This window comes from Ornithorhynchus anatinus, chromosome 13 (genome assembly GCF_004115215.2).
Source record: "Ornithorhynchus anatinus isolate Pmale09 chromosome 13, mOrnAna1.pri.v4, whole genome shotgun sequence".
In the NCBI taxonomy this organism is placed as follows: Eukaryota; Metazoa; Chordata; class Mammalia; order Monotremata; family Ornithorhynchidae; genus Ornithorhynchus; species Ornithorhynchus anatinus.
The window spans coordinates 4,829,011-4,856,355 of record NC_041740.1 but is presented as its reverse complement, the minus strand read 5'-3'; the positions used below and the strand labels follow the sequence as shown (position 1 = coordinate 4,856,355).

Sequence of the window (27,345 nt, the reverse complement as noted above, 5' to 3'; positions counted from 1 at the left end):
CCATTTGACTGAATGAAGTTCTCAGAGCCATAGTGGAATACATCAGTGGCATTTATTGAGTACCTGCTAAGTGATCGACACTCTACTAAGCACTTGAGGGCAGTACACAATGGGACAATTAGTGAGGTTGGAAAGGGACAACTGAGATGAGGTGGATACCGCCTCTCTCTCCAGCATCAATGTTCCGATTTGTAGCCCCTCCTATGGCCACCTCTATATTAAACCTCCTCTTTTCTTGCCTTAAGGTTTCTCAGATGCTCCATGCGATTCTCACTAGGCTTTGGGCCATTCGCTCACCCAACCTCTTGGCCAGGAACCTGCTTCCCTTTCTGTTCCCAAGAGAAAATTAGTTATGGCATTTATTAAGCACTTACTGTGACCCAAAGTACTGTGCTAAGTGCTGAGATAGATATAATAATCAGGTGTGACACTGTCTCAGCTTCACAAACAGCTCGCAACCTAAAAGGTAGGGAGGAGGCAGGGATTATCACTGTATTCCCATTCCCTTCTCTGACACCCTTGCACTTATATTTTTGCCCCTTATTCACCTCACCGTCAGCCTCTCAGCACGAATGCACATAGTCATTTATTTATATTAATATTTGTCTCCTCCTCTAGACTGTAAGCTACTTGTGGGCTAGGAACAGGTCTACCAACTCGTGGCCTAGTGGATAGAGCATGGGCCTGGGATTCAGAAGGCCATGGGTTCTAACCACAGCTTTGCTACTTGTCTGTTGTGTAACCCTGGGCAACTCATTTCACTTTTTTGGAACTCAGTTACCTCATCTGTAAAATGGGGACTAGAACTGTGAGCCTCATGTGGGACAGGGACTGTGTCCAACTCGATTTGCCTGTATCCACTCCAGCACTTAGTAGAGTACCTGGCATATAGTAAGCACTTGAATACTACAATTATTATTATTACTCTCTCATATGCTTAGTAGAGTGTTCTGCACATGGTAAGCATTCAATAAATACAATTGATTGATTGAGTGATTTTACCGATCATGAAACCAAAGCCCAGAGAGAATAAGTGACTTGCCCAAGGTCGTACAGCAGGATCAGGACCCAGGTCTTCTGTCTCCTGGGTCCATGCTCCCACAGATTAGTTCTTCCCCCTGAAAACACAGCTCAACACTGCAAAAAGAATCCAAAATGCAGTAGGAGGCTTGAGAATCTACAGACCTTTGCTTCTGCTTTCCAGATAGAAAGATCTGGGTTTCAGGCTACCCAGACAATAAGAAATCCCCAAAATTATTCATGGGCAGAAAACATTTCCAGAGCCAACATCCCTTACATAATAAGCAGTCTCCCCACCTGGTAAAAATTTTAAATTTCACTTGGACAACCCAGCTGAATTGTATCTCAATGGATATTTTCTTTTCTTGAATCAATTTTATGGATTCTTGTGTTTGCAACTAAGAGGCCCAAAGAATGATTGCACAGGGCATTTCTCTTTCCAAAGTTTGAGTGGCCCCGGGAAAACCTCTCTCCTTCAGGAACAGAAAAAGCAGCTTTCGAAACAGGTGTAAAGCTAGGAAGTAAGGAGCAGCATGACCTATTGGATAGAGGCCGGACCTGGAAGTCAGAGGTCCTGGGCTCTAATCCCCGCTCTGCACATGCCTACTGTGGAATCATGGACAAGCCACTTCACTTCTCTGGGCTTCAGTTTCCTCATCTGTAAACTGAGGGCTCAATACTTGATCTCCCTCTTATTTGGACTGTGAGCCCCATGTGAGAGAGTGCCTGACTTGATTAATTTGTATCTACCCAATGTTTAGCACAGTGCTGGACACATAGTAAGCACATAACAAATAACAATAAAAAAAAGCAAAGAAATAAAACTGAACTGGGACTGCTCAACTGCTGGATAAGGAAATCAGACTTTGCCACCCTAATTGGAACCTTAATAGTCTATTTCCCTCCCTAGACTGCAAGCTCATTATGGGCAGGAACATACCCACTAATTCTGTTGTAGTGTACTCTCCCCAGAGCTTAGTACAGTGCTCTTCACCTAGTAAATCCTCAATAAGAATGACTGATTGAAGGCTGTCTTTAAGGAGCACAGATTAAATTCAGCCTGACTTGAGGGAAAGTCTACCCAAAAGAAGAATCCATTTGATTGTCCCTCAGCCTGAACCCTACTCTGGAGCTGCTCCAGGCCAATGACCAGTGCTAAAAGGATTGACGGGTTTGCTCCAGCCCCCTTCCAGAGGTCGCAGCACTTGAGAAAACATCCAAGGGATTAAAGAATGTACAAGGTGGGATGAACGCTTGGAGATACCTTTGACTGTCAGCCCCATGTGGGACAGGACCTGTGCCAGACCTGATTTATCTTGTTTAGTGCTTAGTACACAATAAGTGCATAACAAATTCCATTATCATCATTGTATGGATGAGATGCGGCAAAAGCCTCACAATTTTTTGGGTTCCCATTTCCAAATAGGAGATGGCCGTGAGGGGTGGAGTGTGTGCCCCAAACCTTCAGATGCTTGGAAGCCCGTAAATACTCTCCGTCTCTTAACGACCACCTTCTGCCCCAGCCCTTCCTTCCGAGGATCCCAGCTGGAGCCTGCCCGGAACCCAAGTCCCAGTGGTCACTTTCTTTCCAAGAAGCTCATCTGTGGGCCTGGCTGCCCCGGGAAAGACAGTGAAAGATGGGGAAGGGAGAGTCCTGCAAATTGTCTTGGCACAGTGGGCCGCAGTGGCCAAACTCCAAAATAACCAGCTCCTATCTGGTCAAATTGTTCATATCCGGGGATGTGGAGGGTGAGGGAAGAATCGAGCAAAAGCCTAAATAAACAAGAGCTGACAATGGGTCATTTGTTTATGCCAAGGACTGGGAAGGCTGGATGTGCATTCTACCTCCGGGGGTGCTCGGCAGGGTGGAGGGAACCCCTAGATTGGTCTTTCCACTGAGTATGGAAATGGCACCTTGAGGGGGACATCAGATGGGGCATCAGAAATGGCACCAGAGGGGGACACCATCCCCAAAGTGTCAGGAAGAAGAGACCACTAGAAAGCAGAGTTCCAGGGTCTGATGTATTGGCACCTCCCCAAATGGAAACCCAACATTCTGACTTCTGACCTGCTGTTCTGACTGATTTCACTGTTGAGTGAGTGAGTAATGGGTCAATCAATCCATCAGATCAGACAAAGGTATTTAGTGAGTGCTTACTGTATGCAGAGCACTGTACTGTACTAAGTGCTTGGGAAAAGACAATACAACAGAGTTGGCAGAGCTATCCCTGCTCATAAATGAGTTTACAATCTAGAGGGTGGAGGTCAACAACGACCTCACTTTGTATTACTGATGCTCCCGCATCCAGGGAGCAGGATATTTGGAGTTATAAACTTTGAACACTAAGTGACAGGCTTCCTTGCTCCTCTAGAGGTTGCCACAGCTGGGACCACCTTTTCAATTCCACCTGGGGCTGAGCAAGGGATTCAAGGCTCAACACCAAGCAAAACATCGTGATATACACTTCCTTGGGCCTCTCCTTAGCCATTCTGTCTTCTTAACCAGAGAAAATTTGGACCCCGCTTAATGCAGAGCAATAATCAAATCCCATTCCAAAATAACCCGAGAAACGTATGTCCAGAGTTGGGAGGCAGGGTTTGGGAAGAGGGAGTTGGAGCATAAAAGATAGTCTAAACCTGTGCCTGGCTTGAAAGAGAAAGGGGAAAACACAGTTGCTGCAAATGAAAGTATTTCGTTCGGAAAGGACACGTCTGAATTTTGCTTTTAATATATTGATGTATCAGCTAGGGGGTTAAAAAAACCCAAAAAACCAGGATCATCTGGGACTTTAGTAATGACCTTAAAAGTAAATATCCATTTCCACTATATACACAAAACTGCCACAGGATAAACAACATGCAACCTTATTTGCTAACATTAAGAGCCGTTACTTTCTATTCTAAACTGGAGCTACAGAAAGGCACATTCCCACAGAAAGGCTTGGCATGGAGGGGAGTGTTTGGGGAAGGATTTGGCATAACTCTAGCATATCAAGTGGTATGGTTTATTTTTGACTCCCAGCAGCAGTGCTCTATTGGTTTGTCTGTAAATTCTCTGAGTCTTCTAAGTAGATTTCTATCTCCCCTTCCCTCCCCTCTTGCCCCAAACCATGCTGTTCTTTGAGGGCTGCTGTGCTTGTCTCAGGGGTTTAAGGCAGGTGCCTAAGGAAATAGTGGTGATCTTGGGACTGGAAGAAACTTGAGAAAAGAGGCCACTTTCATCAACAGAGAAGGAAGTCTGGATGGCCGAACCCGATGGGAACTGAGCAGGAAGAAGCCTACTGGAAGAAACTGCAGTACTACCAGCTACTGGCCTGGGAGTCAGAGGATCTGGGTTCATTCAATAGTATTTATTGAGCGCTTACTATGTGCAGAGCACTGTACTAAGCGCTTGGGATGAACAAGTCGGCAACAGATAGAGACAGTCCCTGCCGTTTGACGGGCTTACGGTCTAATCGGGGGAGACGGACAGACAAGAACAATGGCACTAAACAGCGTCAAGGGGAAGAACATCTCGTAAAAACAATGGCAACTAAATAGAATCAAGGCGATGTACAATTCATTAACAAAATAAATAGGGTAATGAAAATATATACAGTTGAGCGGACGAGTACAGTGCTGTGGGGATGGGAAGGGAGAGGTGGAGGAGCAGAGGGAAAAGGGGAAAATGAGGCTTTAGCTGCGGAGAGGTAAAGGGGGGATGGCAGAGGGAGTAGAGGGGGAAGAGGAGCTCAGTCTGGGAACGCCTCTTGGAGGAGGTGATTTTTAAGTAAGGTTTTGAAGAGGGAAAGAGAATCAGTTTGGCGGAGGTGAGGAGGGAGGGCGTTCCGGGACCGCGGGAGGACGTGACCCGGGGGTCGACGGCGGGATAGGCGAGACCGAGGGACGGCGAGGAGGTGGGCGGCAGAGGAGCGGAGCGTGCGGGGTGGGCGGTAGAAAGAGAGAAGGAAGGAGAGGTAGGAAGGGGCAAGGTGATGGAGAGCCTCGAAGCCTAGAGTGAGGAGTTTTTGTTTGGAGCGGAGGTCGATAGGCAACCACTGGAGTTGTTTAAGAAGGGGAGTGACATGCCCAGATCGTTTCTGCGGGAAGATGAGCCGGGCAGCGGAGTGAAGAATAGACCGGAGCGGGGCGAGAGAGGAGGAAGGGAGGTCAGAGAGAAGGCTGACACGGTAGTCTAGCCGGGATATAACGAGAGCCCGTAATAGTAAGGTAGCCGTTTGGGTGGAGAGGAAAGGGCGGATCTTGGCGATATTGTAGAGGTGAAACCGGCAGGTCTTGGTAACGGATAGGATGTGTGGGGTGAACGAGAGGGACGAGTCAAGGATGACACCGAGATTGCGGGCCTGCGGGACGGGAAGGATGGTCGTGCCATCCACGGTGATGGAGAAGTCTGGGAGAGGACCGGGTTTGGGAGGGAAGATGAGGAGCTCAGTCTTGCTCATGTTGAGTTTTAGGTGGCGGCCGACATCCAGGTGGAGACGTCCCGGAGGCAGGAGGAGATGCGAGCCTGAAGGGAGGGGGAGAGGACAGGGGCGGAGATGTAGATCTGCGTGTCATCTGCGTAGAGATGGTAGTCAAAGCCGTGAGAGCGGATGAGTTCACCGAGGGAGTGAGTGTAAATGGAGAACAGAAGAGGGCCAAGAACTGACCCTTGAGGAACTCCAACAGTTAAAGGATGGGAGGGGGAGGAGGCTCCAGCGTAGGAGACCGAGAATGATCGGCCAGAGAGGTAAGAGGAGAACCAGGAGAGGACAGAGTCCGTGAAGCCAAGGTGAGATAAGGTATGGAGGAGGAGGGGATGGTCGACAGTGTCAAAGGCAGCAGAGAGGTCAAGGAGGATCAGAATGGAGTAGGAGCCATTGGATTTGGCAAGAAGGAAGTCATGGGTGACCTTAGAGAGAGCAGTCTCGGTAGAGTGGAGGGGACAGAAGCCAGATTGGAGGGGGTCTAGGAGAGAATGGGAGTTAAGGAATTCTAGGCATCGATTGTAGACGACTCGTTCTAAGATTTTGGAAAGGAAGGGTAGTAGGGAGATAGGACGATAACTGGAGGGGGAAGTGGGGTCAAGAGCGGGTTTTTTTAGGATGGGGGAGACGTGGGCATGTTTGAAGGCAGAGGGGAAGGAGCCCTTGGAGATTGAGTGCGTTAAAAATAGAAGTTAAGGAAGGGAGGAGGGCAGGGGCGATGGTTTTAAGAAGGTGAGAGGGAATGGGGTCCGAGGCGCAGGTGGAGGGGGTGGCACTTGAGAGGAGGGAGGAGATCTCCTCTGAGGATACTGCAGGGAAGGATGGGAAAGTAGGGGAGGGGGTTGTTGGGGGGGAGGGGGGAGGCGGAGGGGTGACTTTGGGGAGCTCAGACCTGATCGTGTTGATTTTCGTGAGGAAATAGGTGGCCAGATCATTAGGGGTGAGAGATGGGGGAGGGGGAGGAACAGGGGGCCTAAGGAGAGAGTTAAAGGTCCGGAACAATCGGCGGGGGTGACGGGCATGGGTGTCGATGAGGGAGGAGAAGAAGCTTTGCCTGGCGGAGGAGAGGGCAGAGTTAAGGCAGGAAAGGATAAATTTGAAGTGTGTGAGGTCAGCTTGGTGCTTGGACTTTCGCCAGCAGCGCTCAGCAGCTCGAGCATAGGAGCGTAGGAGGCGGACGGAGGAGGTGATCCAGGGCTGTGGGTTAGTGGAGCGAGAGCGGCGGAGGGAAAGGGGGGCGAGAGAGTCGAGATGAGTAGAGAGGGTGGAGTTGAGAGCGGAGACCCGCTCGTCGAGAGTGGGAAGAGAGGACAGGGCGGCGAGGTGAGGCGAGATGCTATTGGAAAGACGGATGGGATCGAGAGAGCGGAGGTCTCTGTGGGGCCGTAGCGAAGATTTGCAGGGGGAGGGAGTGTGAGAGATGAGGCAGGTGAGAAGGTTATGGTCCGAGAGAGGGATTTCAAAGTTGGTGAGTGAGGAGATAGTGCAGCGGTAGGAGATGACGAGATCGAGGGTGTGACCGAGTCGGTGAGTGGGCGCGGTATGGTGGAGGAGGAGGTCGGCAGAGTCGAGGAGGGATAGCAGGCGGGCGGCAGAGGAGTCATCGGGTACATCCGTATGGATGTTGAAGTCTCCAAGGATCAGAGTGGGCAGAGAGAAGGAGAGAAGGAAGGTGAGAAAGGGGTCAAGGTGGTTGAAGAAGTCGGAGGTGGGACCGGGAGGGCGGTAGATGACGGCGACAAGTAACTGGAGTGGGTGGTAGAGGCGAATGATATGGGCTTCGAAGGAGGGGAAGGAGAGGGAGGGGGGAGGAGGGATAGTGCGGAAGCGGCATCGGGGCGAGAGGAGGAAGCCGACGCCTCCTCCCTTACCGGTGAGTCTGGGGGAGTGGGAGAAGGAGAGGCCTCCGCTGGAGAGAGCGGCGGCGGAGACCGTGTCTTCGGTAGAGAGCCACGTTTCCGAAAGGGCGAGGAGGAGGAGAGAGCGGGAGAGGAAAAGGTCATGGATGAAAGGTAGCTTGCCTGTAATAGAGCGGGGGTTCCAGAGGCCACACTTGAAAGTAGCTGTGGGTGCAAGGGGAGGAGGGGGGGAAGGGTGGGGGGAGGGGAGGGTTTGGATGGGAAGGAGGTGGCGGGGCCCTGGACGAGGAGAGGGGGATGAGGGGTGGCGGTGGGACAAGAGGACTGGGATGGGGCATGGGTGGGGAAGAGAGAAGGGGGGAGGGGGTGAAGAGGGGGTTTGGTGGGGGGAAGAGTAGGGGGAGGGGGAAGAGGGGTAGCGCTGGTAAAGTGGGGTTCTAGGGCGGGAGAGAGGAGGTGGGGAGGAGACAGAGGAGAGAGCGGGAAAGAGCTGAGCGAGAGAGGGGAAGGGGAAGGGGAGGATAGGAAGGGGCGGGAGGGGGGAGGGGGGGAGGAGGGACATGGCGAGGCCAGAGAAGTGGGTGGCAGCACTGACAACAATAAACAGTAATAAACAAAATCGGTAATATAGCAACATGATACAATATGATACAATACAGTGGTGCTAATATAGCAACATGATACAGTATGATACAATATAGTCGTGTTAATAAAAGGGGTGATGAGCAGGGTCGGAGGTAGACTCGATTAAGGGGTGACCTGATCAAATTCAAAGTCTGACGACAATAAACAATAAAAAGCGAGATCGCAAATATAGCAACATGCTACAGTAAGGCACACTACAATAGTGTTAATAAGCAGGCGACTAATCCCGACCCTACCAAATGCTTTGCTGTGTGACTTTGGGCAAGACACTTATCTTCTCCATGCCTTAGTTCTCCTTTACTCCCCTTTACTGAGACTGTAAGCCCCATGCAAGACAGGGACTGTGTCTAACCTAGTTCACATGTATCTACCTCAGTGCTTAGAACAGTGTTTGACATACAGTAAGCGCATAACAAATGCCATTTTAAAAAAAAAGAACTGAGCATTGTTGACCAAGAGAGGCATCTAAGAGGGGGATTCTGTCAGTAACAATGAGGGTCCTGGTGACAAAGGTAACTGCCAAGTTCAGAGCTCAGATCAGGAGGCCTCAGGCCAGGCCAGGAATGATGAGAGAAGCTCAGGCAAATGTGAGAACTTCACCAGAACCCTGGGAACAACTGGTGAGGCGAAAACAGTTGTGAATTCCTCATCTGGAACACAGAGAAGCAATGTGGCCTATTGGCTAAAGCACAGGACTGGGAGTCAGAAGGACCTGGTTTCTAATCCCAGCTCTGCCACTTGCCTGCTGTGTGACCTTGGGCAAGTCACTTAACTTCTCTGTCTCAGTAACCTAATCTGTAAATTGGAGATTAGTAATCTGAGTCCCCTGTGGGACATGGATTGGGTCCAACCTGATTAGCTTGGATCTACCCCAGCACTTAGTACATCATAAGTGGTTAACAAATACCACCATTATTGTCATTATCATCAAATACCATAAAGAGGAGAGCCGATAACTGAGATTTGTTGGGGGTTTACTTCATGCAGTAGCTTGAGAATAAAGATAGAGCAAACAAATTTATGGCACGCTGGACAAGGCGTACCACTGGCACGGAACATCTAGCAATTGCCAAGGTCTGATTTTATCTCATTTATGACTTCTTGAGTCGGGAATTCTGTAAGGCCTGTCGGCCACCCCTGTTACTGTTTAACAGCTTTTACCATGAGGTAACCCTTCAACATACTTACCCTAAATCTCTCCCGCTACAGATAGCCAAGACTATTTATAGAGCACCTACTCTAAACACTGGCCAAGTACCTAGGAGAGTACCCTGGAGTCAGAAGTCATGATCCTTACCCACGAGAACAATTATGGTACTTGTTAAGTGCTTACTATATGCCCAGCACCATTCTAAATGATGTGTAGATACAAGTTATTTGGATCTTCAAGAAACTAGTTAAGGCGTTCCCCTGGCCATTGGAGGGGTATCTGAAGAGAGAAAATCTGGTTGCCAATCGCGGAAAACAACCCCAATAAGAAGAAAGGAACGTGAAAGGGGATGGAAAATTTTCTCGTTTTTGGGTGGCTCCTTTGGCGAGGAAGCCAGGTAGGATGGGAGGGAGGCAGGGGATGTGGATGGGAGAGGTGAGATGGGAAATGGAAGAAAGTTCAGGTCAGCGATCCTAAAGTCGCTAATTGGGGTCTTGCAATATTGGGAGGGAAGGTCTCTTATTCTGAAGAGTTGAGTTCTGATTTCCTGCATCATGACTTTCCCTGCAAATAATGTTTGGATCCTGAGAGGAAGATTTTTTGCCATTTCATAAGGAAAAAAAAGAAATTTGTTTTATAAACTGTTGAAAGGATGGGGATGAGTTTTCCAAAATTAAGTATTAAAGCAGACCTTTCCCTTTGATTCTACTCCTTTCTGTGGTTTTCGGGGGGTATCATAAGAAGGCTGGGTTGCCATGGCAACTACTCATTATTTTCTAGGAGCTAGCTAGATACTTTAGCAAAAATCCCACATATCTTTCTAGCCTTCGGATAGTCTTAATTTACACTCTCTACCAACTTCCTCTTTTCCTGATTTCTTAACTAAGCTGTCTGTAGTGGTTTTAACAAGCCTAACCAAGCTACAACTTCGTCATTAAATGAGCCTTGAGGTGTAATTCAGCAACTTAATTCTTTCACATTGTAAGGTCCAATTTCTTTCTTCCTGGCATTTCAAAGGCTGCCTCCATCTTCAGGCAAAGGAGGTGGGTGGGAAGAATTCATTCTAGATAATGGGAGGTGGGAGGATATGACCTAGGAAGGGAATCAGAGAATGCCACCTGGAGGAGGTGAGCAGAACATTTTTATCCAACAGGTAATAAGTGAATCATCTGCCAGGGTAGGCAGAATTCAACAATTATCTGGGAAGAAAAACCTACCATTTCCCAAATGTGCCGCTGGGCCTGACTATTCCACTGACACCTTTGACTTTCTGGTAGTTCCCTGGTTACGTGGGTAGTTCACAGTAAAGGGGCCTCGCTTAGAGGATAAAAAAAAGCTTGACATGCCAGCTGTCAATGAGATGGGGGCTTAATGGCTGAATAACTTCTGCAGTACTAATGAAAGCAATCATGGGCATTCGTTTGGTGGGGGTCGGGGAGAGGTGTTTGGACTCATGGAAATTTGGATCAAAAGGAATGTTTTCGCTGAAAAAAATCCAATCACAAAAAACACTTATCTCGTGCAGATCTGAGCATAGTGGACCTTCCTCATCCCCATATAAGCATCAATCTTTCTGACAAGAGCCAGGGGGAGGGAGGTGATGACATCACAACTGATGCTCCACCCAGGAACAGTGGATTGACTGTCCAAAACTGGGACCCTCCTTAACTCAGCTTCCACCCATTCTTCCTGCACACGGGACAGCACTGCAGCCCAAACATGAGGTATCACCGTGTCTCAGTTCTTCTCAGTGTCCGCATCCCTCCCTGGCAGGGGTTGCCAACTGCTGAAAATGATTTCTACTAACTCCACATAAAAGCTACTGACTTTCAACATTTTTCCCTGATGGATCAAAAGCAGCAGTAAGCAGGAGTTGTGGAGGTGGGCAGGGAGAGCAGGGGTGATGGCTGTTAACATGGGAGCGGCCAAACTCGTGACAAACCCTGTTGGTCAAAAATCATTAGTCAGGATTGGCAGCCCTAAACTCCAGGTGCTTTCGAAGAGGAGGGGGTGGTGATGATGACAAACCCCAATTCCTCCTGCCCCTACCCCAGTACCAAGGGCTTTAGAGTCTTGTGCAATTTCAGCTTGCCTTTATTGACCATATGTAAATTTACTGACACTTCCGCAACCCCTGCTCAGTCAACCTCTTTCTAATGAAAGAGGAGGGCCAAGCAGAGGGCGAGTAATTGATACTGAAACGTTCCGCGGTGCATTCTTGAGAGCAGTAGAAAGCTTCATTATGGGGTGATTTTTGACACAAAGTGTTCATTAATTGGAAATATCTTTGTTTTTAATTCATTTCAAATGAACAGAGGCAGGACAGAAGGAAAATCTCCAGTGATGGCTACTGATATGAATGAACACAAGTATTCAGATTATTTTCTATCTACCCCAATTCTTAAAGTGCTTGGATTAAGCGCTTAGTTATAAGAATCATAAATCAACTACATGTTTCCCTAATACTACTGAAATTCCAGGAGAAATAAGGATCTAATACAATGATTTGCATATGCTTTTTGGAAACTATTTGTCTACATTGTCACATGAGGTCACATGCATTTATCCACAGACGATTTCCTTGGGAAAAAACACAGAAACCCAGCCCTTGAGTTTTGAAATGAAGTCTTAATTTCCTTCACAAAACAATCCCACTTCAACACAAAACAGAATCTGCACCTTTCACAACTTACGTTAAAATTATTTAGGTGGGTTGAACTATTTGGGTGGAGATTTCAGCGGTATTAAAAAGCATTTATTTCTTAAAAAAAGGGCATCTATAGCAGAACTGTAGTAAATACTGCAAAGTGAACTTCAAGTCAATTTTTAAGCCTTATGACCTTGGTGACATTCCTTTCCTTAATAAATTTATCATTTGGCGATGAGAGCAATATTTCTTCATAAATGTGGCTTTTCTTTTTCAAACCTTAGATCAAAATATGTAACCCCAAAACACTTTCTAATCAGCAAACCCTGCCCTCTTCTGGCCAAAATGGAAAACTACATTCATAACTCAGTTTTCCATGGAGCAATGATTTCCCACAGAGGCTGAGGGGGAACAATCAGCTTCCTAGACCTTTTTCATTTTATTGAACATTTAAGACCCCAGATTTCTTAGACACAAAAGTCTCATTTCATCCAGATCTCTCTCTGAGTTACAACGAATGCAAGGATGCTGTCCCAGCTAGGTGAGTTTCATTCATTCATTCATTCATTCAATTGTATTTATTGAGCACTTACTGTCCTCAGAGCACTGTGCTAAGCGCTCGGAAGAGTAAAATAACATAATAAACAGACACATTCCCACAGCAAGCTTCAGTCTACATTTTGGGACAGTATTAAGATGACCCAGAATTCAGCCCACTCTTCCTGGGCTAAGCTTTGTCTTAATAGATTTTCCTTATGAAAGCTGCATATCTACAAAGCACTTTAAAATTGAGGAGGTGAACAGCATTATAAAAAGGGAAAAGGCTCAATATGCTTCATGTTAACATAGTAAATAGAATACCGTACACTGGATAACAGTAGCATATGCTACATGCAGCCAAAAAGATTAACAGTATAGTATATCACTAAAAAGAATATCACGCATATTACAAAAGCCAGCAACTGGTCCACACGTGCATACTGTGAGTTCTCTGTGGACCTGTGCATCCTTTCCCACCACTCAATAAAGTGCTCAGCACATGTGAAGCACTTAATAAATACTACTGCTCTCCTGCTACTAGAAACCCTTTGTTTTTCTGGCAGTAATAATAATAATTGTGGCATTCGTTAAGGGATTACTATGTACCAGGCACTGAACTAAGCGCTGGGTGGATACAAGCAAATCAGGCTGGACAGTCCCTGTCCCACAATGAGGCTCACAGCCTCAATCCCCATTTTACAGATGAGGTAACTGAGGCTCAGTGAAGTGAAGTGACTTGCCCAAGGTCACTCAGCAGACCAGTGGCAGAATTGGGATTATAACCCTTGACCTTCTGACTCCCAGGTCCGTGCTCTATCCACTCCTCCATGCTGCTTCTCAAAAAGAGCAGCAGTAAGAAACCAAATGTATACAACCTGAGCTCTCCATCACCCTCATTATTCCGGAGCAGCTCAAGGAGCTCATTTCTGAAAGGCCTCTCTCTCCTACTGCCATAGTCCCTCCTAAGGGTGATGGGACTCTGCGTGCTGTTTGCTCTCCTAAAACACCAGCTCAAATGAGCCAGTCTACATAGAGATCCAACAACCCGAACAAGTGTCTCAGAGTCAGAGGCGGGATAGCTGCAGGCTCACAGAACGGAGCCGCTTGAAGGAGTCTCTCGGTCGGATCGATTTCCTTGCTGACACGGTGAGTTCAGAGATTTAGACGCTTCCCCAACAATGAAGCCCCAGCGTCTTCGGAGGACGGACAAGCCAGGGTCGGGGCTGGGTCAGACATGAAAGCTCAGCTCTGCTTCTGAACTTTCGGAGGAGCTAGAGGCCGGCAGCTCCGCCACCTCTCCACTAGCAGCACGGAAGGATAACAATAATAATAACAATTATGGTATTTGTTAAGAGCTTACTATGTGCCAGGTACTGTACTAAGCGCTAGGAAGGAGACAAGCAAATCAGGTTGGACATTGTCCCTGTCCCATATGGGGCTCACGGTCTCAATCCCACTTTACGGATGAGGTAACTGAGGCCCAGAGAAGTGATTTGACTTGCCCAAGGTCACACAGCAGACAAGTGGAGCTGGGATTAGAACTCATGACCTTCTGATTCCCAGGATGAGCCAGGGTTGCAGCTCCCTATGATGGCACAGGGGCCGTGGGGTCCAACCTCGCCCGCCACTGATGAAGCTGAGGGATGACAGCCGGCTACCCACAGCTCTGCCCTGGCTCTACTTTGGGCTGGCTCCTGGCTCCCCTTTCATTCTTTCATCACACCCAGGGCACTAATTTTCTGACAGAAATTGGCCAGTGAAGTGCCACGATGGGTAATGAGGCCAACAGCATAACTGCTTACTTCGGAATATACAGTACGGAGCCTGTCTGGCCTGTTCCGACATCGCCGTACCCAGAAGGAAGATAAAGCAGAGCTGGAATTTGCCTGGGTTTATCTTTCCCCTGGGTTTTTCCTGCTTTCATCAGTCAGTGGTGAGGACGGAGATGGTATGCTCTGTGAATGCCGGCTGCGTCACTCCCAAATCATTTAGCAAGGTACACCTGGATCTGAGCCCCGTATGACATAGGGACTGTGTCTGACCTGATTGCCTTGTACAATGCTTGGCATATAGCAAGCACTTAACAAATACAGTTATTATTACTGGTCACCTGAGTGCTACAGAGGTCTCTACTAAGTGCTTGGGAGAGCACCACAGTTGCAAAAAACATGTTCCTGCTCTTCAAGTATTTTACAGTGTAATGGGGGAGACACAAAGCATTTACAGACAGTGAAAGCAGGAGGTAGAATAAGGATGCAGCACCTATATATCATGATAAAATATCATAAATAATTGAATGTGGAAATAAACAAACAGACCCCATCTGAGACAGTGAATGTGTCTGATCTGATCATCCTGTATTTACCCTAGTGCTTAGTACATAGTGAACCTTAATACCTTGTGTGGGCACACACACTAAGTTCTGGGAATTGGGATAAAATACTTAAGTATTGCTCAGATCCCCTCCTCCCCCATTTCTCATTCACCAGTGAAATTCCAGTCTGGTTTGGGTTTCAGGGCAAATCATATTCTCGAGAGTTCTCCTTTTATTTCCTCTTATTAAACTCATTTCCTATTTACTGAGCGCCTACAGGGTCCAAGCACTGAACCGGGATCGTTATAACTCCGCTATGGATAGGCAATTTATACAAAGTCTCTGCAACTGAAGGGAGAGAGAACGCAATGCTCCGCTAACTCCCTTTATTACCATGCTGCACTTCCTCCAGAACACCACTTCTGATGAAAGCAACTTTGACCCAAAAGCTGAAACAATATGATGACTCTAAGCCCAAACGTCTAGCCTCTTAATATGGCAAAAATGCTCAGAGGAGCTCACACGGATCTTGGGACAGAAGTGAGCTGATGGTGCTGCTCTTTCCAACAGCCAAACAGGCACATTTCCATTGAGATTCTTGTTTGAAGGGGGTTTTAAAGGTGCCTCTTTCAAAGTTCGGCATTCTTTTTTCAGAGAAAAACTAATCCTCAGACCAGTTATTCCCCCGCAAATAATTTACCATCTCCAACCCCCAAAAGAGCTGAGAAGCTGAATTCTATGGGACCATTTGGGAAATCTTTCTTCTAATTGTCTCTTTGCCTTGCACCTCATTTGACTGATCTCACTTGCCATCCCTTTTGCAAATGGGTTTGCTCTTTGCAGCTGAAGATTAGTAATTTCTCCTTTCCTGATTTGCTCCAAACACTCAGTTCTCCTATAACACAGGAGTCACATTTTTGACCAACACCATCTTAAGGGAAAACTCAGATTCCAGTAGATGTGCTTCGAGTGACACTGCAGGCATGTGCGCAACAATCCAACAGAGTTGGTAGACACATTCCCAGCCCACAACAAGCTTACATCGCTTGAGGAGCTGAGCAAAAGTTCCTTGCTCTTTTGGAAAAAAAAAAAAGCACTGCCTTTGCTGAACAGATTCAGGAGAAGAACAAACCCAAACACCACCACAGGAACTGTTCTAATTAGCTCAAGGGTCATGCTCAAAGGGCTGGGTGTTTTGGGCAACATTGATGGGGGCACCCAGATACATAAGCTCTAGACTGTGAGCTCCTAATGGGCAGGGAATGTGTCTACCAACTCTGTTGGATTGTCCTCTCTCAAGCGCTTAATACAGCGCTCTGCACACAGTAAACACTCAATAAATATTACTGGTTGATTGATTGATGAAAGAAGACACTGATCTGGGGGTCCAGGGACAGGCTGGAGGCTACACACTGCATACAGCGAACCGAGTATAAATCAGGCTACAGGCCTCTTCTTGTACCGTCTGGTTTAGGGAGGGGAGTGAACATGCGGGTGCGGAGGAGAGGACGGGGTGTTTGTGATTCTGAGGCAGCAAAATCTAATGCAAAGTGTACAAGAGAATGGGTATCACGAGTAGGATTGTTTCATTTTTTAAATGATATTTGTTAAGCAATTACTTTGTCAAGCACTGTTCTAAGCACTGGGATAGATATGAGTTTATCAGTTTGGACACAGCCCCCATCCCACATGAGGCTCACAATCTAAGTTGGAGGGAGGAGAATTTAATACCCATTTTACAGATGAGGTAATTGAGGCAAGGAGAAGTTAGGTGACTTGCCCAAGGTCACACAGCAAAGAGTCGGCAGGGGCAGGATTAGAACCCAGGACCTCTGACTCCCAGGCCGGTGCTCTTTTCACTAGGTCACTCTGAGAGTTCTAGTCCCAGTTCTGCCACTGATTTACAGGGTGATCTTGGGCACATCACTTAATTTTTCTGGGCCTCGGTTTCCTCATCGTGAAACTGACTGTGACTATGGGACTCCTACATGGTAAGTCCCATTTGGGCAGAGGAGAGGTAATGTTTTGGAAAATAGCCTCTGCAAGGTAGATACTGGGACTTTTAAATAATACAAGGAAAGAAGTGGCAATATTCAAAAGGTTTGGCAAGCATGAATCAACTTTCTGCATCAGGATAATTGTAGAACAAACCGAAGGAACCTCAGCCAGGATCTATTCAAAAGAAATCCCATGAGATGCCTTGCTGCTAGCCTCTCTCCCAAGAGTCACCAGGACTTGATGGCTAGGGAATGCAATAACTGGACTGGACCCAGCACCTTGGTTCTAATCCAGGCTCCACCACTTGTCTGCTGGGTGACTTTGGGCAAGTCACTTCACTTCCATGTGCCTCAGGTACCTCATCTGTAAAATGGAAATTAAGACTCTGCATCCCATGTGGGACATGGCCTGTGTCCAACCTGATTAACTTGTATCTACCCAGGAGTTTAGTACAATGCCTGGCACATAGTAAGTGTTTAACAAATACCATTAAAAAAAACAAAAAACAAAGGCTTTTTTTGGACAAATCAAAACATTTTGCATTCCTGATTGGCTAGAGACTTCAGTGCATATTTCTGTTTGCAAAAAATAGAATCAAAGGGATCATTTCCAACAATGATTCATTTTGCTTTAAACAGGAAAAGGTGATGAGGGGAGTGTGGGGGTAGGAGTGGGGCCTTTAGTGAGGCTGATTTTCTCACCATCTAAAGTGAATGCAAACTGTGGGATAGAAAGATCTGCAGCTTATTTAAAACATGCATCTTCACAATGACTTTATTTCTCCCAAATTGGACACTGCGTAAAACCTGATCCTTTAAAAGAAACTAATGAACAGGAGAGAAATACCAAAGACTCAGGAGGCGACATGGACTGAGGCAGGGGCAGATTTGTTTTTGGTATTTTTGCTTTGAGAATATATCATCAAGTCCTTGGTTTTCATTCCTTTGGGCCTGGGCTTACTAGATATTGTCAGCATGGACCAGAAAACAGGACAAGCAATCTAAAAGTAACAACTGGACTTCCATTTAACTGCTGGGACCAAATGCTGATCCCATATAATAATGAAAAGGAAGTGGAATAAGAATGTATACTGGGTAAAAAATGAGGTATGATGGGATTTTATAAGCAATTCTGTATCCCCTTGATATTCCACTTCCTGGGTCCTTGGGGAGATATGATTGGGGCCCACTAGGGCCTGGAAGACTGAGGGAAGAGAGAGACAAAGACAGAGGCATATGGGTGGGACAGAGCAATCCAGAAGCCTGTCCCTTGAGTCTGCCATTTTGTGTCTTTGCCTGAATTAAGATAATGCTGGGACTAAATGTAATGAGTCTGACCTTCTAGAGATAAGACATACCTTTTCCCTCATTGCTTCTGAGCAATGGCAACAGGCCAGAAAAGGTGCCCTACTGTATTTTCAAGGGCACAGTTTTCAAAGGTGTAAGACACCCTAAGGGGTCACAATCTCACTGTCAGCAACAACCCCTTGGAGCCCAAGGACAACTTTATATAGGGAACATATGGAACCAGGAGGGAATGTTTAAGCACTTAAACATTTTTATTGCCCTTCTTTATTTTAAAAATACAACATTCTCCTTCCCCGTTCCCGACTTCCCAGGGTTTAAAGACCTAAAACCTAAAAATATCAATTAAAAACAATAATTAATAATTGTGGCATTTGTTTAGGTCTTACTAAATACCAAACACTTTAAGTGTTGGGGTCGATATAAGATGATCAGATCGAGCACAGTCTCTGTGCCACACAGGGTTCACAGTCTAATTATGAGAGAATCCTCATTTTACATATGAGGAAACTCAGGCAATGAGAAGTGGTTTGCCCAAGGTCACATAACAGGCAAGTGGAGAAACTGGGCCTAAAATCAAGGTCCTCTGACTCCTAGGTCTGTGCTCTTTCCATTAGGCATCTTGGGCTGCTTCCCAATAAAATGACAGTACCGATATAAACACGTTATCCACTGTGCAGAACAGATATGCAGAACTCAAGGACAAACACAGCTTTTAAAATCTGAAATCCAATCTTCCTGGCCTTCCAGCCATAATTATGCAGTGCATGAAACTAAGAAAAATGCAGGTTTTTACATAAGTAGGACTCTAAAGTCTCTGAATGAAAAGGGAGTATGACTAGATAGTCTTTCAATACCCTGCCAAATCTATGCATATTTTGCTCTAATCTGAAGTATCCAGCCTTTGGGCACTACCACACATTGAAACACTGATGTCAGAATTCAATTGCTTTGTGGTATAAGAACAAAGATAGTCCCTAGACTTTTAGAAGGAGGAAAGAGAAGGAAGGAAGAGACAGAAGGAGGAGGAAAAGGGAGGGGATGAGAGCAAGAGGGAAGAAAAGTGACAGCTGTCAGATGAGGGGTGTTTCCGATTCTCCTCATAGATGAGAAGCAGCATACCCTAGCGAATAGAGCAAGGGCCTGCGAATCACAGGGACCTGGGTTCTAATCCCTGTTCTGCCATTTGTCTGCTGGGGATCTTGGGCAAGACACTTCACTTCTCTGTGACTCAGTCACCTCATCTGTAAAATGGAGATTAAGACTGTGAGCCCTATCTGGGACACTGATTGTGTCCAACTTGATTAGCTTGTATCTACCCTGGTGCTTAGTTCAGTGTCTGGCCCATAGTAAGTGCTTAACAAATACCACAAAAATATTAGTTTATATAATAATCTCTATACGGGTCCATACACTAAGGCCAGAGGACAGACAGGTTCCTCTACTCTACCCTGTTGAGCTTCAAGGTGGGTCATTAGTTTGGACAGGACCAATGGCTCTGGACAGCAGGTGAAAATGGGACTGTTCAGGGTAAAGCCATACAATAGACTAAACCTCACTCTCAGCAGACACACCGCCAGGTAGGGCAGTGTTTCAAGAAGACAACGGATAAATGAATATGGGTTTGCTAGGCAACATAATCGGGTTAAGAATACTGACGGAAACCAGGAAAGGTAACTCTTTCAACTCTATCCAGAACCCCAGTTTAGGTGGTTATGCTCTCTGAGATGGAAGATTAAATGTCTTTTACTGCTAGGGTGCATGAGTTCGAATCCCAGCTCTGCCACTTGTCGGCTGTGTGACTGTGGGCAAGTCACTTCACTTCTCTGTGCCTCAGTTCCCTCATCTGTAAAATGGGGATTAAGACTGTGAGCCCCACGTGGGACAACCTAATTCCCCTATGTCTACCCCAGAGCTTAGAACAGTGCTCGGCACATAGTAAGCGCTTAACAAATACCAACATTATTAAATTCAGGGTGTAGCAGTAGGGTAAGCACACTGTAGGCCACAGGAAGAAGCAGCCTCTTAACGCAGGCTGTCAGTCACTACAATTGTAATTGTTAAATAGAGAGATGGTTAATAAAATTCCAAGTGGGCAGTAATTAAAGGGCACAGTAAAAAGGGCCTAGTGGAAAGAGCCTAGTGGAAAGAGCCCGGGCCTGGGAATCAGAGGTCCTGGGTATCAACCATGGTTCTGCCAACTGCTTGCTGTATGATCCTGGGCAAGTCACTTAACTTCTCTGTGCCTCAGTTTCCTCAACTGCAAAATTGGGAATCGATACCTGAGGGAGTTTCAGGCCAGAGGAGGGGACCATGGCAAGGGGTCAGTAGAGAGATAGATGAGCTCGAGGTACAGTGATCCAGTGGAGACTGACAAATCCATCCAACAAAGCACCACTCCACCAATCCTCTTGTTCCCCAATTCTCTCATCTCTTTCCCTCTCCTCCTTTCCCAACCTTGTACAGTGACGTTTAACATGGATTCCTTTCACCCATCTACCTCTGGCTCGAAATGTCTGCCTATCGCCCTGAACTTCTTTTGTCACTTTGCCGCATTACCTCACGCTCCCATCTCTGACAACATGAATTCCACGGCCAACAAGCCACTCCACTTTATGCGACACAGAGCACTTTGGCAGCCAAAGTACGATGTTCGGATAACTGCTCACCCAAAGTCATGTATCTTCTTATTATCTGCTACATTATCCTTATCTAATTGCATGCACTTTGGCTCCATCTGACATCTTCAAAAATACAGACGCTTATTAGCTTTTTCCTCAACAGAAGATAATGTCTGGGCATCAGTGATTACATGCTCAATGCCTTGCATGTACCAACCTCTACCAGATCAGAGACCCCTAACCCATCCCAACAAGGTTGTGCCAAACGGTTCAGTTCCATGCTGCTCAAACTTGCTCCTTTCAGCTTGCTTTTTAATGCTGTCACAGAAAATATGTGATTAGCACGGAATTCTTGAATTCTGTCACACTTTTCATTCACAGAGCTTACAGCTTTTTAAGGACACCAATGAAGGGCCCCCTTATGAAGCCCCAGATTATCAAACTCAAACTATGGTGGGTAAATAAAAGTGAAGAAGTTTGAACCTAGTCTCCTACTCTGACCCTCTCCCTCCCTGTTACTAGAGTTATTTCTTTTTATTGCGGAAGTCTATGGATTTATTAACTAGAGCCTCCAACTATTTTAGATACATTACAGGCACCTGGCACATTTTCTTATTGAAAGCATGAATTTTGGCCCAAAGACCTTGGTTTTGCTGAAATGAGATGCAGTTCAAAGACCCTGCTCTTTGCTTTCCACAGTTTGGGTGAATAAATTATCCCGTGATCACAGAGAGGGAATCTGGCATACAAAACCTTCAAATTAAATCCAGGGCTAAAGGGCCCAAAAAGCCTAATCAAAGGCAAATTGTCCATTTCTGAAGCTATAGAACGAATTCTATCTTTCTTGATAATGTGTTCTTATGTAATCCAGGACCTTGATACCTATTATTTTCTTCCTCCCTTACCAAAAACGAAAAGGCCATGACTCATTAACAGATGAAATATAATGACTCAAGAACATGGAGACCGGTACTGAAAGGCAATGAGCCTTAAAGGTTTATTTCAGAAGGGAAAGTGTGGACTAGATAAGCTTTATGAAAAGCTGTCAAGCACTCCTATAAATCAAAATATGTTCTTGAACCAAACAACTGGCCAAAAATAATATGATCCCTGTCTGAGAATACACAGCATATTGAGAAATCCTCCTCTAACATCAACCTTCTCCTTGTGCCTCAATCTCATCTTTCTCACCGCTGACTCCTTGCCCACGTCCCCCCTCTGCCTTGGATATCTCTTCCTCCTTTATATCTTTCAGACCACCTATCTGCTCATTTTCAAAACCCTATTAAAATCACATCTCCTCCCAGAGGTCTTTCTCAAGTCTGTCCTCACTCCCTGTCTTAGCCTTCCCTTCTGTGTCACCTATGCATTTCACTCTGTTTCCCTTAAGCACTTTGATACTCTCCTCCCCCAGACCCACAACACTTTTGTCCATATCCATCTATAATTTATTTAAATGCCTGTCTCCCTTTCTAGTCTGTAAGTTCTCTGTGGGTAGGGATCTTCTATATCTACTGTTTTGCTTTGTATTTTCCCAAATGCTTAGTAAGGTGCTCTGCATATTCATTCATTCAGTGGTATTTATTGAGCGCTTACTATGTGCAGAGCACTGTACTAAGTGCTTGGAATGTACAAATCGGTAACAGATAGAGATAGTCCCTGCCCTTTGATGGGCTTACAGTCTAATCAGGGGAGACGGACAGACAAGAACAATAGCAATAAATAGAATCAAGGGGGCTCAATAAATATCTTTAACTGACTGGAGTTAAGCCCTAGCACTCCAGAAAACCTGTTGATGGTTAGCCACAAAGATCAGCATCTTTAAATCAAAGTTACCTCCAGGTACAAACGAATCAGGAAAGGAAGCATCAGTCTGAGTTAAAATAACTCAAGGTTTGAAGGACAAGACTCAACCCTCTAAATATATAGCTATAAACCAACAAAGGGAAAAAAATCACAAAGATGACTAAAAGGTGGGTTCACCAAGAGTTAAGTAGAGAAGCTTAAGGAACTGGGGAACTAGTGTAAGCTAGAGAATGTTGGGTAGCAAGTTTATAAATAGTCTTTCACACAAAGGGGTCTGTTGCAGGGGGTCCTAACTGGGCCATCCTCTATGATGGAACAAAAGGAAATGGGTTTGGAATAAATTTAGATGAGATTTAAGAATAATTTCTGGACAGAAAAGGATGCTAAACCCCAGAACAGTTTGCCAAGGGTGGTGGCTGAATCATCTGAGAAATAGCTCAAGAAGGCTGCTCCATAAAGGACTGAAGATGAATGAGATGACCACTTACAGTTCTCTAATACTCTGATGAACCCCATTAGTGAGCTTACTCTGTGGAGGTCCCTGTCCTAAGTGCTTGGGAGAGTACAGCAGATTTAGTAGACATGATCCCTACCCTCAAAGGATCATACAATCTAGTTGGAGGAGAGAGACCCTAAAATAAAGTTACAGAATTGGGAACCAAAAAAGTTTAAAAATATGTACATAAGTGCTCAGGGGATGGGGTAGGAAAAGGATTAGTCCACAAATGCTTAGGTAACATGGATGTGCTGAAGAGGCAGTAAGGGAAAAAACAGGGTGAGGAGATGAAAGATTAAACAGGCAGGGCCTCCTGGAAGACATGTGGATTTAAAAGGACATTCAAGACGGGGAAAGCAGTGGTCTGTCAAATGTGTAGAGAGAGTATCCACCCGAGTGCTTAGTACAGTGCCGGGCACATAGTAAGTGCTTAACAAATCCCATTTTTTAGGGAGTTCCAGGCAGAAGGGAGGCTATGAATAAGAGGTGAGTGGCGAGGAAAACAAGAATGAGGACCAATGAATTGGTTGGAGTATGTGAGCCGGGATGTAGCGGAAAAGGCACGAGGATAGAGTGAGTGGAGAGAGCTGTCTGAGGGCCATGAGGCCGACAGTCAGGAATTTCTGCTCGATGTGGAAAGGAATGGGCAACCACTGGAGGTTCCTTGAGGAGTGGGGATATATGTCCTGTTATAAATTTATAATAAGGATTTTCATTGTTGGCTCATAAATCACACTATTAGAATAACTATTGGAAAACAATAAGATAGCCATTCAAATTCACTTCAGGTGCATCTTGCGTTCCAGGGCCTAACAATAATTAGTTGATAGATACGCTCTCTTATGAACTAGAGGACATGAGGGACAGCACCAACAAGCTTTTGTATTCAGTAAAGCTAGCAACAGCCAAGTGAAAGAGGCAATCCCTGTTCACCAAAGACCATTCACGTTTCTATAGAAACAACTTTGCTGCCTTATATGGCATTCTGCCGCCACTTAAAAAATAACTGTTTCTTCAAAGTGCAACGTTTGATTTCCTCTGCTACAGATTCAGAGGAACAGAAAGCTAGTTAGAATCTGATAAAAGATCGTGGTACCAATCAAGCAATGGTATTTATTGAGCATTGTGTGCAGAGCACCAAACTAAGCACTCGGGAGAGTACATTATAACACACTAGGTAGCCACATTCTCTGTAGTGACTTAACAGCGAGGGGAAAAATCTATATGAAAATAAAAACTATACAGAATGCCTTTTGTGGACAGAAAAATTTATTTTACCTAAGATGAATGTGTTTTGATATCACCATGAATTCATATTAACTTAGTTCTCACTGTACCAACGCACCAAAAACATAGAAGACTCAGGTCCCACCATCTCTGTGCTTAAATAGTGCCCAGCCAAACCAACGCTCCATCCTTCTGCTCTAAGTGGCTCACATTCCATATTTCTGTCTCTCTTGCTCCCTTGCCTTCCTTCCTCCAATCTTCCTCCCTCCAGAAAACAGCTGCTCCCCTTCTCCTCTGGGTTCATCCCTACAAATCAGTCAATCAATCAATCGATGGTAATTACTGAGCTCTTACTGTGTGCAGAGCACTGTAGTGAGCACTTGGGAAAGTACAACAGAATTACTAGATGTGATCCCTGCCAAAAAGGAGCTTAGTCTTCAATCTTGTAGTCTACTTATTCAAAATGTTAAAAATTAACCAAAATTCCCTGGTCTACCACCAGATATTACTATGCTTGGAGACGGCTCAGAGGTCAGCCAGTTGAATTGGCCACCATGACACTGGTTAATTGAAAGCAAGATGCGACTTTGGAGTAACATGCTGCTGTCATGACAAAGCCATTCCTGTGATCAGCTTTACGAAGTATGTTCCTCCCGTAGACTATAAGCTTCCAGGAGGCAGAGATCGCATCTACCAACCCTGCCTTATGGTACTCTCCCAAACACTTAGTACAGTGCTCTGCACACAGTAAATGCCAAATAAAAAAACACTGATTGACTGACTGATTGAAGAAATGCCTTCAACTGTGACCTCTGAAGGGCCCATAGTTTGACTGCCCTCCAGTGACTCTGAATCCACTCCACTAGGGCAGAGTTGAGTCGATCATCGGGTGCCCTGGTGAGTTTTATCCAATCCTCAACCCATCCTCTACACGGGATTTTCTGCTGTCCTACTGCTCCCCTTAGCTTGGAGTTCTGCCCTACGAGATGACACTTCACCTGACTTCAATCTTCCAATCACGAGAGGCCACGTGAATTTTCCCTTACCATATGGGTTGCTGTGATATTTTATTAAGTAATGCTGATCTATAATGCATTCTATAATTTTGGACTCGTATTAGACTGTAAGCTTCTCAATCTTCCCTTGTAACGCGACACACAGTTTAGAGGGTGTTCTGCCCCAGACTGAGACTCCATAAATCTCATGGACAGATTGGTGAACTAAACCCTACGGTAACCTGCTTAGTGGCAAAAACAAAACAAACACATTCATCTGCTCGGGAAAGAAGCATGCAACTTCTGATATCACTGTGACCTAGTCCTAAACTGAAAGGCCCTCTCTATGTGAATTTAAAACATCACTCAATCGATTAGTATTGCCATATGCTCATGCTCGCTATGTACAGAGTTACATAATTTTGCCTCTTTTATGAGCATCTGGTGAAATTCCCAACACCACCTAATGGATAACAAGTTAATGAGACATTTCTCTTTTTTTTAATTTGACCCTGAGGCTAGAGAAGCATAATAAACACAACTGTATCATGTCTTTTATAGGAGTCTCAGATCAAAAGAAAAAGAGAAAAGAAAGCATCATTTTAAAAATTAAAGCAGTCAGGCACATATCACCTAGATATAAAATATGTCATATGCTGAAAATTTCAAAAGATAATAATCTATAAGCCAATTTAGGGGAAAAATTAGTTGGTAATGATAATGCACAATGAATTGCTAAATATTCTGAAATTCCTTTGGTCACTTAAATACTCAGTTACAACTAGAATTATTCATAAAATTATTTCTTTCATCAGGCTCAATCTATGAGTGTTGTAAAAACCAAATGAATACCAAGATTAACTTCTGATTCTTTCCAAACAAAACTGTACTTTTTTAAGACAGGTCAAATTAAAGACAAGTATTTCATATTCCAACTAAAAAAGTTACTTCTTAAGATGAATATCAACATAAATCATTAATTGAAATAGAAACCATCTATCACATTTCATACGAGAACTCAATGCCTTTAATAACTTAATATATTAGATAGGATTTCATTTTAAAGGGATTAGCATAATTATCATTTTTATAAGCAATGCCTTATAAAATGGATCAATATTGTGCATTACAGAGAAGTACTTTCTCATACATTTGATTAATGCATTGTTATCATCACAGTAATTAAAAGGAACAGGGTTATACACAATCAGCATGTACATCTTACTCAGCACCTCCTGGCAGTTGCTTGCAAAAATTAAACTCATTAATCACTCTGACTCCAAAGAAGTTGGTAAGCTTCAGAAAAATGAAAAAGCTCTATTTTATGGAAAAAATATCCAAAATCCACATGTAGGGAAAACTCATGTCTACCATGTACTATGACAATATGAATCTCACGGAGGAGAAGGGTGATTGCACTGCCAAAATTATAAATGAATGTTGTGCTATTACAATGATCCAGAGTTATTTAGCTTCTTGGGTAACACAAGTCCCATTCTTGGGACAATGCAAAGGAAGTCATAAAAACAATGCCATCTGGGCAAGGTTGTAATGGTCACTTTGTAAAACTTAAGGTGGTTTTGTTAGCTGTTTATCTGTTAGCCTTGAACCGGGGTCTTTAGGATGCAAGCTTCTGAAAGGTAGGGACCAGGTCGTGTTCTTCCTTTCTAAGACCCCTTGACATTTATCCCAATGCTCTACATTCAAGGGGCACAGAGCAAACCCTCTTGGTTGTCTGATTAACTGACCGACAGTCAAAAACAATACCGAGCTCAAAGTGTAATAGGCCAAGGCCTATGTTACAGGAGGAGATATCTACAGAATTGCAGCCCTGTATTCCTTTCAGCCCATAGGAAACAACTTCAACAAGTTGGGGCACTTTGGCCCTTGGTGTTTTGGGGCACTAGGTGAGCTGGTTCTAGATAGCTTAACCATTTTGGCCTTAACTAGCTATGTATAGAAAAGCTCGTTGTGGGCAGGGAATGTGTCTGTTTATTGTTCCGCTGGACTCTCCCAAGCGCTTAGTACAGTGCTCTGCACAGAGAAAGCGCTCAGTAAATACGACTGAATGCAGGAACTTCACAGTTAGCAGGTGAGTGTGGGGGAAAAGCTTAACTGCTCTGCAGAAGAAAAGAGACAGCTGTCTCATTTAGCATCAAGGAGTGGACCGTAGCTGGTTTTAGGATTAATTCTACTCATTGTTTTGCGTGTTTACTCACAAAGGAGTCTGAATAATTTAGATTTAATTTATGTTTGT

The 27,345-nt window shown here is 45.1% G+C and overlaps 1 protein-coding gene across 4 annotated transcripts in view; it reads right to left on the bottom strand.

Annotated features, from left to right (window-relative positions):
- The window catches only part of DPP6 (dipeptidyl peptidase like 6), a 618,762-nt gene that overhangs the window by 424,918 nt on the left and 166,499 nt on the right, over window positions 1-27,345 (bottom strand). The window lies entirely within an intron of this gene.